Source organism: Peromyscus eremicus, chromosome 14 (assembly GCF_949786415.1).
Source record: "Peromyscus eremicus chromosome 14, PerEre_H2_v1, whole genome shotgun sequence".
Lineage (NCBI taxonomy): Eukaryota > Metazoa > Chordata > Mammalia > Rodentia > Cricetidae > Peromyscus > Peromyscus eremicus.
In genome coordinates this window covers 24477967-24492311 of record NC_081430.1, presented here as the reverse complement: position 1 = coordinate 24492311, position 14345 = coordinate 24477967, and the positions used below count along the sequence as shown (strand labels likewise).

At 44.0% G+C, this 14345-nt stretch overlaps 1 non-coding gene across 1 annotated transcript; it reads left to right on the top strand.

Moving 5' to 3' along the window:
* The first annotated feature begins 12568 nt into the window (after nt 1–12568).
* On the top strand, nt 12569–12732 carry LOC131924791 (U1 spliceosomal RNA). The gene has a single exon (XR_009383053.1). It is a non-coding gene; the product is annotated as a U1 spliceosomal RNA (small nuclear RNA).
* The last annotated feature ends 1613 nt before the right edge of the window (nt 12733–14345 follow it).

Here is a 14345-nt window from a genome sequence, read left to right as displayed (position 1 = left end):
GCAGGCGGATCTCTGTGAGTTCCAGGACAGCCTGGGTTACAGAGTGAGTTCCAGGACAGCCAGGGCCGTTACACGGAGAAACCTTGTCTCGAAAAAACAAAACAGAACAGAACAGAACGCCTTCCTGTCAGGAGACCCAACGTTCGGCCACTTAAAGGAGAATAAAGTAGAAAAGACCCGTAATTAGATACTGATTGATTCAGTGACTTACTTAAAGTACTGCTTGGACGGCCTATTTGCCAAGCATGACTTCACTTGCTACCTGAAACGGAGTGAGCTGGAGAAGTAGTTGAAACTGTTGAGAAAAGCTGTTAAGGTCGTTGCCCTTAACAACCTGCTGACTGCGGGTATGCTTTTGGTAACTCTTGCTTCCTCGCCTGCCCCACCTCGTGTAAAATGGTAGAGTGTAAAATGAGAGAGACTGCAAACTGGACCCGGCATTGAAGCCTTTCAGGAGCTGTCCTGGGTTCCGGTGACCTCTCCTCTGTCCCCTCTCCTCTCTCCCACTCTACTGGTATGTGTTGGGTGCTTATTCTAGAAAGATCCCCGCAGCACACCGATGAAGCTTTCCTTCCCCGAAGTCTCTGCTTCTCCTCCACACCCAGTGCACCCTGATGCACAGTCTCCACTCCCAAGGAGAGACCGGTGTCCTTCAGTTGTTCTGGTCAAAGGACAATTCTGGCGGGGTAGAAGTGGGTGGGGGTGGGGTGTGGCGGGAGAGGGTGAGTTGTGGCCCACGGCTTTAATTCCAGCACCCAAGAGGCAGAGTCAGGATGATCTCTGTAAATTCAAGTGCAGCCTGGTCTACACAGTGAGTTCCAGGACAGCCAGGACTACAAAGATGGACCCCACCTTGAAAGAAAGAAAGAAGAAAGAAAGAAAGAAAGAAAGAAAGAAAGAAAGAAAGAAAGAAAGAAAGAAAGAAAGAGAAAGGAAGGAAGGAAGGAAGGAAGGAAGGAAGAACAACGAGCAAACTGGACAGTGTTGCCCCTCTAGAGGTCTGCTCCTTCCATTTCCGAGTTGCCTTGATCAATCTTGATCTAACAGAGACCACAGGGACTTTTTAATCCTACCGATTGAGAATAAGACCGCTACCACAGTTCAAAGCCTAATTTGAAGCAAGCTTTTAAATACTGGCCAGGTGGATGGGCTCTGGCCAGGTCCATACCCAGGTTCCTGGGAACAGCCCAGAATCACAGGTCCAAGCATACATCCTGATGTACCTCCAGCCTGTGAACCCCCACCCATATGTGATCAAGTACATCTGGTGCAGATGTGTCGAACAAACTTGTTTAGGGGAGTGAAAAACATGCGATTTGTTATCTCCGTAAACAGCAGGCTCCAGCATTTCAGTAACCCGCTGCCCTTGGGCAAGGGGCTTGAGATCAGAGACACCTTTGTTTCGTGGATCTCTAAGGAATAGTGATTAAAACTTAAAGTGTGGCCGGGCGGTGGTGGCGCACGCCTTTAATCCCAGCACTCGGGAGGCAGAGCCAGGCGGATCTCTGTGAGTTCGAGGCCAGCCTGGGCTACCAAGTGAGTTCCAGGAAAAGGCGCAAAGCTACACAGAGAAACCCTGTCTCGAAAAACCAAAAAAAAAAAAAAAAAAAAAAATGTTTGGCCGGGCGGTGGTGGCGCACGCCTTTAATCCCAGCACTCGGGAGGCAGAGCCAGGCGGATCTCTGTGAGTTCGAGGCCAGCCTGGACTACCAAGTGAGTTCCAGGAAAGGCGCAAAGCTACACAGAGAAACCCTGTCTCAAAAAAAAACCAAAAAAAAAAAAAAAAAAACTTAAAGTGTGACTTTAGCTCTCACACTGTAACAGGCCCCAGACCCTAATTAGTACAACTGACTCCATGATGGAGTCGTTTGTGATGGTATGGTTCAGGCCATACAGCTCAGCACATAGACAGCACCGCCTGACAAAATGAAAACAAAGATCTAACCCATCAAAGTTCATCGTTCTGGGGAATTCTCTAAATGTACTAATCTTGCTTTTTGGTTTCTGCAGTTCTGCTTCTGACTAACTGTTCTTGTTAACTGAAGTATTCCACACCTTTACACCATTAAAGTAACATTCTGTAGCATAAACAAATGTAAGACATCTTTGCCTAGTTAAAATAATATTCTACAGCAGTTTATAAAAATAGGATTTAAAAACAATGCTTGTTTAATGAGGTATTAAAGTTGGATCTCTATGTTCATATACAAGAATGTACCTTGCACTGGCAGCCAAACTTTTTAACATAAGAGTCACCCAGAAGGCGGTGGTGGCGCATGCCTTTAATCCCAGCCCTCAGGAGGCAGAGGCAGGCAGATCTCTGTGAGTTCAAGGCCAGCCTGGCCCACAGAGTGAGTTCCAGGAAAGGTGCAAAGCTATACAGAGAGACCCTGTCTCAAAAAAAAAAAAAAAAGTCACCCAGATAGTATTGTTTTTTTTTTAATTTTTAAAAATTTTAAAATTACACTCATGATATTCATTACACTCATGATATTAATTACATTTGTGGTATTCATTGATTACCGCAGTGTTCATTCAATAACTGTATTTATGATATTCATTAATTACATTAATTGCATTGATTTATTACATTCATGATATCTGTCCTGATACTACTGTTCATTTGTGGGGTTTTTCCATCACACAAAACAGAGATTCTGTACTTAGGAAATCATTGCTCTATATTCCTTTCTTCTCCATCTTGAGATAACGTCTGATCTTTCTGTCTCTATGAATTTGTATATTCAATATATTTCATGTAATACAATTCTGTAGTATTTGTCCTTTTTTTAAATGTAAAAACATTTTATGTACAACTGCAGGAGAAATAATACACAGATAGCTTGAACATAAAAACAGGTCATAATTCAAAAGTCCCAGTTTATTTGAAACTGGAAAATATTTTCTCTGTAGAAAATAGTAAAAATGATAACATTTCCCAATAAGCCCTTTTAAGCCAAATAATAGCTGAATTATACATATAAATATTGACTAGGTTCTGGGATAGAGAAGAAATCTATCTTCATCTGTTCGGAGAGCTATGTTTTACTTAAGTTGTGTAAGTGAGATTCCTATTCATCTTCCCCTTCACTGTTTGATTTACGGCAGACATTTTTCTATAGGCTAATCCATAATCTGAAAAGATTTTAGCCTCCCCTCATGAAAGTACGCCAGCATTTTCTTTCATCAGCTTGATATGGTACAAATTCTTGTCCTAATAGTGAAGTGTTTTACTAAAGCTTGCCCAGTGATTGGGCATAACCAAAACTTATTATAAGCCACAGTCATCCTAGGGTCCCCCCTGCTATATTATATAGCCGCTCTGGATCTGTGGGTTTTCTGATATCTTCTTCAATTTCTTTCTTTAGAGACTTAAAGTTCTTATCAAAAAAGTCCTTCACTTGTTTAGTTAGAGTTACCCCAAGGTATTTTATATTATTTGTGGCTATTGTAAAGGGTGATGTTTCTCTGATTTCTTTCTCAGCCCTTTTATCATTTGTGTATAGGAGGGCTACTGATTTTTTTTTAGTTGATCTTGTATCCTGCCACTTTACTGAAGGAGTTTATCAGCTATAGGAGTTCCCTGGTAGAACTTTTGGGGTCACTTATGTATACTATCATATCATCTGCAAATAGTGAAAGTTTGACTTCTTCCTTTCCAATTTGTATCCCTTTGATCTGCTTTTGTTGTCTTATTGCTCTAGCTAGAACTTCAAGTACTATACTGAATAAATATGGGGAGAGTGGACAGCCTTGTCTTGTTCCTGATTTTAGTGGAATCGCTTTGAGTTTCTCTCCGTTTAATTTGATGTTGACTGTTGGCTTATTGTAAATTGCCTTTGTTATGTTTAGGTATGTTCCTTGTATTCCTAAGCTCTCTAAGACCTTTATATGAAGGGTTGTTGGATTTTGTCAAAGGCTTTTTCAGCATCTAATGAGATGATCATGTGGTTTTTTTTCTTTCAGTTTGTTTATATTGACAGATTTTCGTATGTTGAACCATCCTTGTATCCCTGGGATGAAACCTACTTGGTCATGGTGGATAATTGTTTTGATGTATTCTTGGATTTGGTTTGCCAATATTTTGTTGAGTGTTTTTGCTTCTTCTGCCTTGGTATGTTCAGGTCTTGCAGGTGCAGAATCGCTAGGTTCTGATGGTGTCATATAGGTCTGTATGTTGTTGCCTGTATTTTTGCCCTGGTGTCTACTCATCTCTTCCTCTGCTCGGTGCAGGTGGTGTCTGTGTCTGAAGGTGCCTCTCTTGTTCTAATTGATAATCTTGGTCCACTGGGACTTCTTGGTTGAATTAGTGCTGTTGTTGGGCTCTGTTTCTCAGGGAGCAGCTTTGTTCAATCTGTGTTAGTGAATTCTGTCTCAGGGAGCAGTTGTTCCCAATTGGTGCAGGGTGGGTTTATGGCTCTGGTGGCTGTTGGTGTTGCATGGGCTGGTTTTCTTGGGGAGGGAGTAGGGAAAGGTAGCTGCCTGGTCCCTGGGGCTCCAACGGCTGGGGCCTAAGGGCTAGAGACCTGGTCTGCAGGTCCAGAGATGGGGCCTTACCTGTTCCCAGTTGGTGTAGGGTGGGCTTATGACTCTGGTGATCTGGTTTGGTGGCCAGATGGCTCCTTCTCTTGTGTCCTCCGGTCGCGTTTTTTCACTTGCCCACTCCTCAGCTGATCTTGTTTCCTCAGACTGCAGGCTGCAGGCTTCTGAAACCTCTCCGGAATGAGTCTCAACTGAACAGGTTGATCAGCAGGGCAATCTCACCAATGCCTCCAAGTTGTTGAGCTTTGCAGGATTGGCAGCTGGGCCCCTTGGGCAGAATGCTCGGTCTGTTCTGGTCACGTCCCACTATGACAGCTCCCAATATTACTGGTTTTAAAGACACAAAGGGATCACGAAGCCGGCTGGGATCTAGAAGGCAGGATATGCATGCTCCCAAGGGTGGGGCCGGAGTGTAGTGCGAATTCTAATTGGTCTTAATAATAAAAACCCAGAGTCAGATATAGGGGTAAATGCTGAAAGATCAGAGAGACAAAGGAGCAAGCCACAGCCACTTCTCACCTCGCAGATTCCTCAGCCTGAAAGGGGGCCCAAGCTCCTGTCTCTGACTGCCTTACATTCCTCTCTCGGCCCAGCCATATCACTTCCTGTCTCCACCTCCCAAGTGCTAGGATTAAAGGTGTGTGCCACCATGGCCTGGCCTCTATGGTTAACTAGTGGCTAGCTCTGCCCTCTGATCTTCAGATAAGCTTTATTTGTTAGAGCACAAACAAAATATCACATTTCCCCTTTTTGTCTAAAATCATAAAAAAGGTTATAACTAATATAAGAAAAACTATATACAATAAGTACAATAACATATGTAATATATATGGGTAATAAATCCATCAACAATGTCTAGTCCATAAACATTTGACAAATTCAGAGAAAATGCTCCATATCTATCCTATCTTGGTGAGTCCAAAATACCTAATTCACTTTCTATTCTAACTTGCATTACCCAAACTATCTTTTAAGGTCTCTCAGTCTTACACACTTTACATTTCTTTGGTGAATTTTTATTCTGAATCTGGCAAAAAGGAAAACTATAACTATAAAGTCTTCAACTCCACCAGACACCCAAGAAGGAAATACTATTACTTGAGTAAGCATATCTGACAGACTCATTGGTGAAGCAGGATTTTCTGAAGGGCTGTCTTACTTTGTCTTGGCAAAGTTCAGCAGTCCTTTCTTCTGTGTCCTGCTTGTCCCATTTTGGACAGCATGCTTTCAGCGGTCGAGGTAAGGGCATTTTCTTGCCCAGTGACTAACTTTTTGTAAGGAAAAGGGGCTGGCTAAAGAAACCAACCCTGACCCTGAAGTCCAGAACTAGGCTAAGATGGTTCAGATAAGGCCAGTGAAAGAAACACAGTTTGGCTCAGATCAGAGCCATCTCTGCCCCTGGCCAGCTGACTTGTGAAACCAACCAACCAACCACAGAGTAGGACAGTAGCACCCTGGCCCTGGAGCCCAGGACCAGGGAAAGAAACCCAGCCTGTGTTTGGGACCTGAGCCAGAAAAATGAACACTTTATCCCCAAACCCAGAACCCAGGAAATATGCCCTGACTCTGAAACTAGTACCAAAGTAACACTCTTGGCCCCCAGAATCAGAGTCAGTGAAAGAAATGTGCCCTGGCCTTAGAGGTAGTGTCAAAAAGCCAAGAAAGGCCAGTGAAAGAAACACAGTTTGGCTCTGAAATCAGGGCCATCTCTGTCCCTAGCCCACAAAACTGGCCAATCCCTGGGCAGAAAAAAACTAACCAATCACAGTTGACTCCACCCCTAAGCCATCCTATATAAACCACCCTGCCTGGTCAGTTGTGGGCTGTTCTCTCCACCCTGGTAGAGGCAGCTACTCTCCTGGACTCCTCCTTCCCAAATAAATCTCTTTCTCAAAAGAGTTTTGGGTGTGAAGATCTTCATTCACTGACATAGAGAAGGACCTTGCTGAGACATCCCATAGTGGACAGAGCAAGGAGGAGCTGAACAGATCTTTGCTGAGATGTCCCTCAGTGGACAGAGCAAGGGAGAGCTGAAAAAGTAACACTTCTCCAGAGTCAGAGGAGATTGCTACATTTCTGCAGGGGTTTCCCTTTTTGCAGAATGAAGCAAAAAAAGCAACTTATTAGGCCAGAGAAACAGAGCTCTGCTAGGAAGGCCCCTTAAGTGGGGGCTGAGTAAAGCTCAGCTGTAGCGGCTCTCCAGGAGAGGAGCAGGATTACTATATGCTGTGGGGAGATCATCCCCCAGCACACCAGATATAGCCTGAACAGTCAGGATACTCTTTCCTGCTGAAGCAGTTCTGGGCCTGACTCTCCTGAGCAGTCAGAAAAACTTCCCCTCCAGGGCTGAGCTGTCTCTTTGCAGTTCCAGCCATCAGAGCTGTCCTAAGCAGCTCCAGGTGTTGCCTGACTGCTCAAGTAGTTAGGATACCTTTCCCCAGAGTTGCAAAACTTACATTGTTGGTGCCAAAACCTGGGACCAAACCCACAGAGTTGTGACAAATTTACTTACACTTTTGCCACAAAGAAAGTAAACTCCATATGGAGTTTCTTTGATGCCCATCTTCTTCTCTGAAGTAGATTGGTGATGCCAGAAGCAGACATGTCTCATTGTCATTTAAAAAAAACCACCTATGTTATTAGGACATCTTAAAAGCCATAATCTATAGATCTCTGAAATGTTTAAAGACCACTTGTCTACCTAAAATATATCTGTTTGATCTTGAAAACATACCTAACATGACAAATTCAATTGTAATAGGAGACTAACTACTAACCTGCATTTCTTTATTATCCTAAATAGTTTGTAATAATAACTCTCAAGGACTTGCAATTTGTATTACATTGTTAAATGAGATGTATAGGTACAATACCTTGAACAAGATTAGAAATGTATCTACAGTATGTTCTAACAAAAATAATCTCAACAAAAGATCCATATCAATATAAAATATTTAAAACAGGTAGTTTCTTTTTAACCTATCATTTCTATACACCCCCTGTTTTTCTTTTCTTAGTAGACTCAATAATCTACCCATTATTTTATCATTTCCGTATCCCCCTTTTTCTTTTTTCAAAACAAGAACCCTGAATCTAATCTCCTTTGTTCAGCTTATTTTTAACCATTACCAATAACGACTTGTAACCAACCACCCTAAGCAATTACAAATATCCATAACCCATTGAAAGACTGAAAACCACCTGCCCCACCTCTTGGGAATGAATGTGGGTGTCGTGTTCTTAAAATTACTTCCTGCTATCTGGGGGTGATGGCATCTTTAGGGGATCCTGAAAAGAAAAATTTGGGTTAATCATCAAGTCCTGGGAGAGGTGCTGTATCATTTGTTGTCCAGTCTCTGCTTAATGGGAAAGTGCAGGGCTTGTCTCAAGCCCTTGCTAGAGAGGTTGGATAATCTCAGCTAGCCACCTTGAAACTGTCCTGATTATTTTGTAGTCCAAAGCTGATCTTTGGGTGGTGTTTATCAGCTTAGTGGCATTATCATAGTCCATGTGGAATTATTGTTGTGGGGCCCCATCATCCTTTTGGAGACTTCGAAGTTCACTGTTAGGTGTGGTCATGGCTCATTGCAGAAAACTTAAACATTTTAAATGTCATATGTAGCAGATCTCAAAAAGGTTAAAGGATCAATATTTGTTATGTACATCCAGAGTACCAAAACTTAATTCCTAGTTACCTGAAAAAGACTCAAACCTGAAATTATGTATAGGAAGCTGGATGAAGCCTTTTTCTAGAATTAGTTTGTACTCTATATGACTATTAATATCATGAGAAAAAGTTTAAAATATATATGTTAATCTTGTAAATTTTGACATATTTGTACCTAAAGAGAAGCTATAAAGAACCAAAATAAAACCAGAGAATTATGAGGTCAGTAGCAATAGAATAGTCCCTAAATTTTTGTTTTTCTTCTGTCCTATATGAGGTTGCTCTTCTGACATGAGACAGAGATTTTGGATTTTGCTTTAACAAGCATGTTGTGGTTTAGAGAAGGGGAGAGCCACACTACAACTCCATAGCCAGCTTTAATTTTCAATTGCACTGGAACTACAAAAAAAACCCATTTGGGTTATATGTCTGTAGAGAACAGCAGAAACAAACATTTGGGAAGATGTAAAATTTTATCCTGTTGGAAATGTGATATATTAATAGGTCAATTTACTTCTTTTCTTGGGTTATTTTTCTCCAGATGATTTGTCCTTTTTCTTCAGATGTCTCATTTGTCAATGGTCTTCAGATTCCTTAGTTTGATGCCTTCATTCTCCTGGAAAGACAAAAACAAAGCCCTGCCCCAACTCTAATTTTGGGGAGGTTGCCTTATGGTGAGTTATATCTGATCAAATGAAAAGCATTTGTTGGTCTTATAAGTTAGTTTACATTGAATGGTCACACTGGTTGATGAACTATCACCTCTTCTAATTAAGAGGTCTCTTTTGTTCAAATCTAACCTTTATCATTTTTTATGGTATCCATAGCTTTTCTTATCCTGTGGAATCAAAAGCAAAACCTCTGTTCCAACATAACACATATCCTGGTTTCTATTCTGAAGTCAGCACATTTTTAAAGTTTATAGGCTGATTCAATTCTGTAGGTTTTTTCTATTATCCAGTGTCTCTCCACAGCTGTTGTTCCTTTCTCATTATCATTTAAAAAATTCAAAGTTAATAAATCATTATGCAATCTATTTCTGGGGGTCTTTATTACTCCTTCCAGTTTATTTAGCATATCCTTTAGAGTTTGATTTGATCTTTCTATAACTGCTTTCCCTGTAGGATTGTGTGGTATAGCTGTAATATGATTTATATTGTAATAAGCAATATACCAGAGACATATGCTTGACCTTTGTCAGTCTTAATTTGTACAAGTATGCCCATGATGGTCATAACTTCTAGAAAATGTGTGATTATAGAATCAGCCTTTTCAGAATTCAAAGAAGTTTTGAAAGCCCATTGAAATCCTGCATAGGTATCAATGGTGTGGTGTACATATTTTGATTTTCCAAATTCTACAAAATGGAAACATATCCATCTGCCAGCTCATTCCTTTGAGTACTCTTTGAGTTACTTTCTGCAGGTAGTGGAGTTTGGTTGCACAAAGAACAAATAGAGACCAAGTGGTGGTAGTGTACACTTTAAATCCTAACACTCAGGAGGCAGAGGCAGGTGGATCTCTGTGAGTTTAAGGCCAGGCTAGTCTACACATCAAGTTCCAGGATAGGCTCCAAAGTTACACAGAGAAACCTTGCCTCAAAGAACAACAGCAACAACAACAAAAACCAAGGAGGACATTTCCTTATTATAATTTCCTTGGCTAATCGCCAAGTGATGGAAAAATCTTTTTTCAAACCTTTGCTATTGGCACGATGATTTAATGAAATTCTGAGGCCCCTAGCACATTTCCTATCAATAGATGATCAATTTCTTCATTACATTGTGCTAGAGGGCCGGGAGACCCAAATGGGATTGGATGTGTGTTATATTTATATGGGATGATTCCTATTCCTGATTACTTCTTGTAACTGAATAAATGGCAAAGTTAATTCTGACAAATCAGGAATAAATTCAGCAGTTTCAATGTGTAAAACAACTCTTTCTGTATACTGAGTGTTGGTAACTATGTTAAGAGACTCTGTAATCTGACCTTTGGACAGAATCATAAGGGCTTTGTACAACTTTACTTAAATTTTCTGATTTGTAACCTGCCTTTCCTTGTTTGTTTGCATCTGTATAAAATGTAGGTCTCCAGAAATTGGTGTTCCCTGTACAATGTGAGGAAGAATCCAGTTAGTTCTCTTTATAAATTTAACTCTCTTCCTTTTGGGATATTCTGGTAGGACAATCCTTCCTTCCTTCCTTTCTGCCCTGCCCCCTCTCTTTCCTTTTCTTTCTCCTTTCTTTCCCTCTTCTCCCTCTTTCTTCCTTCTTTCCTTCCTTCCTTCCTCACTCTTTCTTTCTTTCTTTCTTTCTTTCTTTCTTTCTTTCTTTCTTTCTTTCTTTCTTTCAAGGTAGGGTCCATCTTTGTAGTCCTGGCTGTCCTGGAACTCACTGTGTAGACCAGGCTGCCCTTGAATTTACAGAGATCATCCTGACTCTGCCTCTTGGGTGCTGGAATTAAAGCCGTGGGCCACAACTCACCCTCTCCCCCTCCCCGCCACACCCCACCCGCACCCACTTCTACCCCGCCAGAATTGTCCTTTGACCAGAACAACTGAAGGACACCGGTCTCTCCTTGGGAGTGGAGACTGTGCATCAGGGTGCACTGGGTGTGGAGGAGAAGCAGAGACTTTGGGGAAGGAAAGCTTCATCGGTGTGCTGCGGGGATCTTTCTAGAATAAGCACCCAACACATACCAGTGAGAGTGGGACAGAGGAGAGGGGAGAGAGGAGAGGTCACCAGGACCCAGGACAGCTCCTGAAAGGCTTCAATGCCGGGTCCAGTTTGCAGTCTCTCTCATTTTACACTCTACCGACAAGAGGTGGGGCAGGCGAGGAAGCAAGAGTTACCAAAAGCATACCCGCAGTCAGCAGGTTGTTAAGGGCAACGACCTTAACAGCTTTTCTCAACAGTTTCAACTACTTCTCCAGCTCACTCCGTTTCAGGTAGCAAGTGAAGTCATGCTTGGCAAATAGGCCGTCCAAGCAGTACTTTAAGTAAGTCACTGAATCAATCAGTATCTAATTACGGGTCTTTTCTACTTTATTCTCCTTTAAGTGGCCGAACGTTGGGTCTCCTGACAGGAAGGCGTTCTGTTCTGTTCTGTTTTGTTTTTTCGAGACAAGGTTTCTCCGTGTAACGGCCCTGGCTGTCCTGGAACTCACTCTGTAACCCAGGCTGGCCTTGAACTCACAGAGATCCGCCTGCCTCTGCCTCCCGAGTGCTGGGACTGAAGGCGTGCCCCACCACCGCCCCGCAGGAAGGTGTTCTCGTCCTTATGCTGAGCTGGGAGGTTCGCAGCTCCCCTGAGGTTGTTTGGGGTCTGTAAGCCCTCAGTCTCGAACTCAGGACAGGTGGTTGATAGGAAGGAGACCAGTAACGGAATCTCTTTTCTTTTTCCTTAGTAGACAGGATCTGATTGTGTGGTCCTGGCTGGCCTAGACCTCCTCGAGACATGGACAAGTAGGACCCCTCTGCCTCCCTCTGCTTCGCCTCCTGGCCCCTGTCTCTGCCTCTGGAATGCGGAGGTTAAAAGCGTGCAACCCCCACACCCAGCAGCAACTGAATTAAAACAAAACAAAACAACTTATCGTTTGTGGGCTCTTTTTTCCCCGTCTGTTTTGTTTCTACCGCGCGCGTATGAGCGCGGAGATCAGAGATAAACTTTCTGGAAGCAGTCTCCTGTGGATTCTGGGGCTAGAGCAGAGGTCTTCAGGCTTGCAGAGCGAGCAGTCACCCGACTAAGCCATCTGCCCCGGCGAGTGAATTATTATTTTTCCTTTTGAGACGTGACCCCCCCGTAGCCCAGGCTGGCCTCACAGCCTGTCTCTACCTAGCCGGGGATGGCTTTGAACCCTGGGTGCTAGCGGTGGAACTCCAGGCTCGCGTCCACACTTCATCGACACCCCGGCTTGTCACGTTTCTGGAAGTTGGCCGCAGACGCAAACGCGATGCCGACACGGTCCCCGCGGATGGTGTCTAAAGGGTGGTCAGTAGTCGGTGCGGAGGTCTGGCCGTCCGCGGCGTCCCCCTTCAGGCTCGGCGCCAGGGCCCACCGGGTGCGTCCCAGCGTCGGGCGCACACTGGGCGGAGACTCGGAGCAGGGCCTTTGACGTCAGGGTGGGGTGGGGCTATGCAGATGAGGCGGCGCGCAGTGTCTGCCGGTCCCGGGGGCTCGGAAGGCGGCGTCCCGCGCGGTGACGATCCCGTGTGGGTGAGTGTGATGTCCGTGGGGCCGAGAAGACAGCGACGGGTGTGGAGGGCGTGGGCGTCGATTCTGTGTGTCCGGCGCGGTGACCGTGCGTTCAATGGGCGCGCGTGTGTAAGGCGAGCGTGCGGGCTGGGCTCACAACTCATACTTACCTGGCAGGGGAGATACCATGATCACGAAGGTGGTTTTCCCAGGGCGAGGCTTATCCATTGCACTGCGGATGTGCTGACCCCTGCGATTTCCCCAAATGCGGGAAACTCGACTGCATAATTTGTGGTAGTGGGGGACTGCGTTCGCGCTCTCCCCTGGTCATCGTGTTCTCAAAAATAGGTTTTTCTCACGTTCTTGAGTTCCTGAGACTGAGTGCTTTGTGCGAGTGATTCTGGTGACCAGTGACGTCGGTACTCATACGTTTCTTTAAGAGTGTTCTACTGTGTGTACTACTTCTCATGCTCTGGACTTACAGCAGAGCCAGCTCCTCCAGGCCAGCAACTCTCTTGTGTAAATCAAGCTGCACAAAACGCGCTTGAGCCTCTGCCTTCCTAAAGCCCCTTAAAGCTGAGTTCAGTACTTGAAGTTTATTTACATGGTGGAAAGAGAAAATCCTGCCAGCCGTTCTCTGGTACATGGACCCCACCAACCCCAGTTCACAAAGGTTCTTTATTCACTACCCCACCAACCCCAGTTCACAAAGGTTCTTTATTCACTAAGTCCAACAGGAACGCCCCTCACCTGCTCGCTGCCTAGAATTTTTCTGAGCGTTGTTATCTCCCCAGGCCTCGAGAGTTGTTGTAACTTTAAAATGTATCAAATGAATGTAGTGTGTGTGTGTTTTGTCTGCATGTATTCCTGTTGGGTGCCCACAGAAGGCATCGGATCCTCTGAAACTCGAGTTACAGAGCGTTATTGAGCAGCTATGTGGGTGCTGAGAATTGAACCCAGGTCCTCTGGAATAGCAGCAAGTGCTCTTAACCACTGAGCATCTTGTGCATGTAAACACAGCTGCTGTGAGGTAGGTGATGTGTGCAACAGCTGCATCATGTCCACCGGACAGCTTTCCTCTCACAATGTCAGTCCTTACATTCTTCTGGCCCTCTTCTGAGTTCCCTGAACCTTGGGTGAGGGAGGTTGGTGTAGACCATTCATCGGCAGTTGAGCACTCACAGTTACTTATTCTCAGCATTTTGACCGGTTGTGGATCTCTGCAGTCACCATTACACCAACGTGCTGCAGAGAAACGTTTCTGGGTATAAATATAAATATTTAGAAGGCAGTTTGACAGCATGACCATTTAGCACAACAGTACTATGTGAGGGAAGACATTGTTTTTCAGTGGTAAACCACACAACCTACAGACAACCTTAATGAGATTCACTGGGAAACATTATATGATTGATGCCTGTGGCACACTCCTTTAAAAGATCCCAGCACTCAGGAGGCAGAAGCAGGCAGATCTCTGACTTTGAGGCCAGCCTGGTCTACAGAGTGAGTTCCAGGACAGCCAGGGCTACACAGAGAAACCTTGTCTCAAAAAAAAAAAAAAAAAAAAAAACCCAAAAAAACCAAAACAACAACAACAACAAAAAACAAAAACAAACAAAAAAAAACCAGCAAAACAAAACAAACAAAAAACTTTATTGCAGCCTACAGTTCCACATCACAAATCCATCATCATGGAGGCCAGGAAGGATGCTACTTACTGGCTTGCTTGCTCCTTACAGCCTGCCTGCTCAGCCTGCTTTCTTATAGCACACGGGACCACCAGCCCAGAAGTGGCACTGCCCACAAGAGGCTGGGCATTCCCACATTCACCAGTGACTAAGGAAATGCCCTTCGGGCTTTCCTGCTTATTGCCGATCTTGTAGAGGCAGTTTCTCAACTGAGATTCCCTCCCCTCAGATGACACTAACTTGTGACAAGT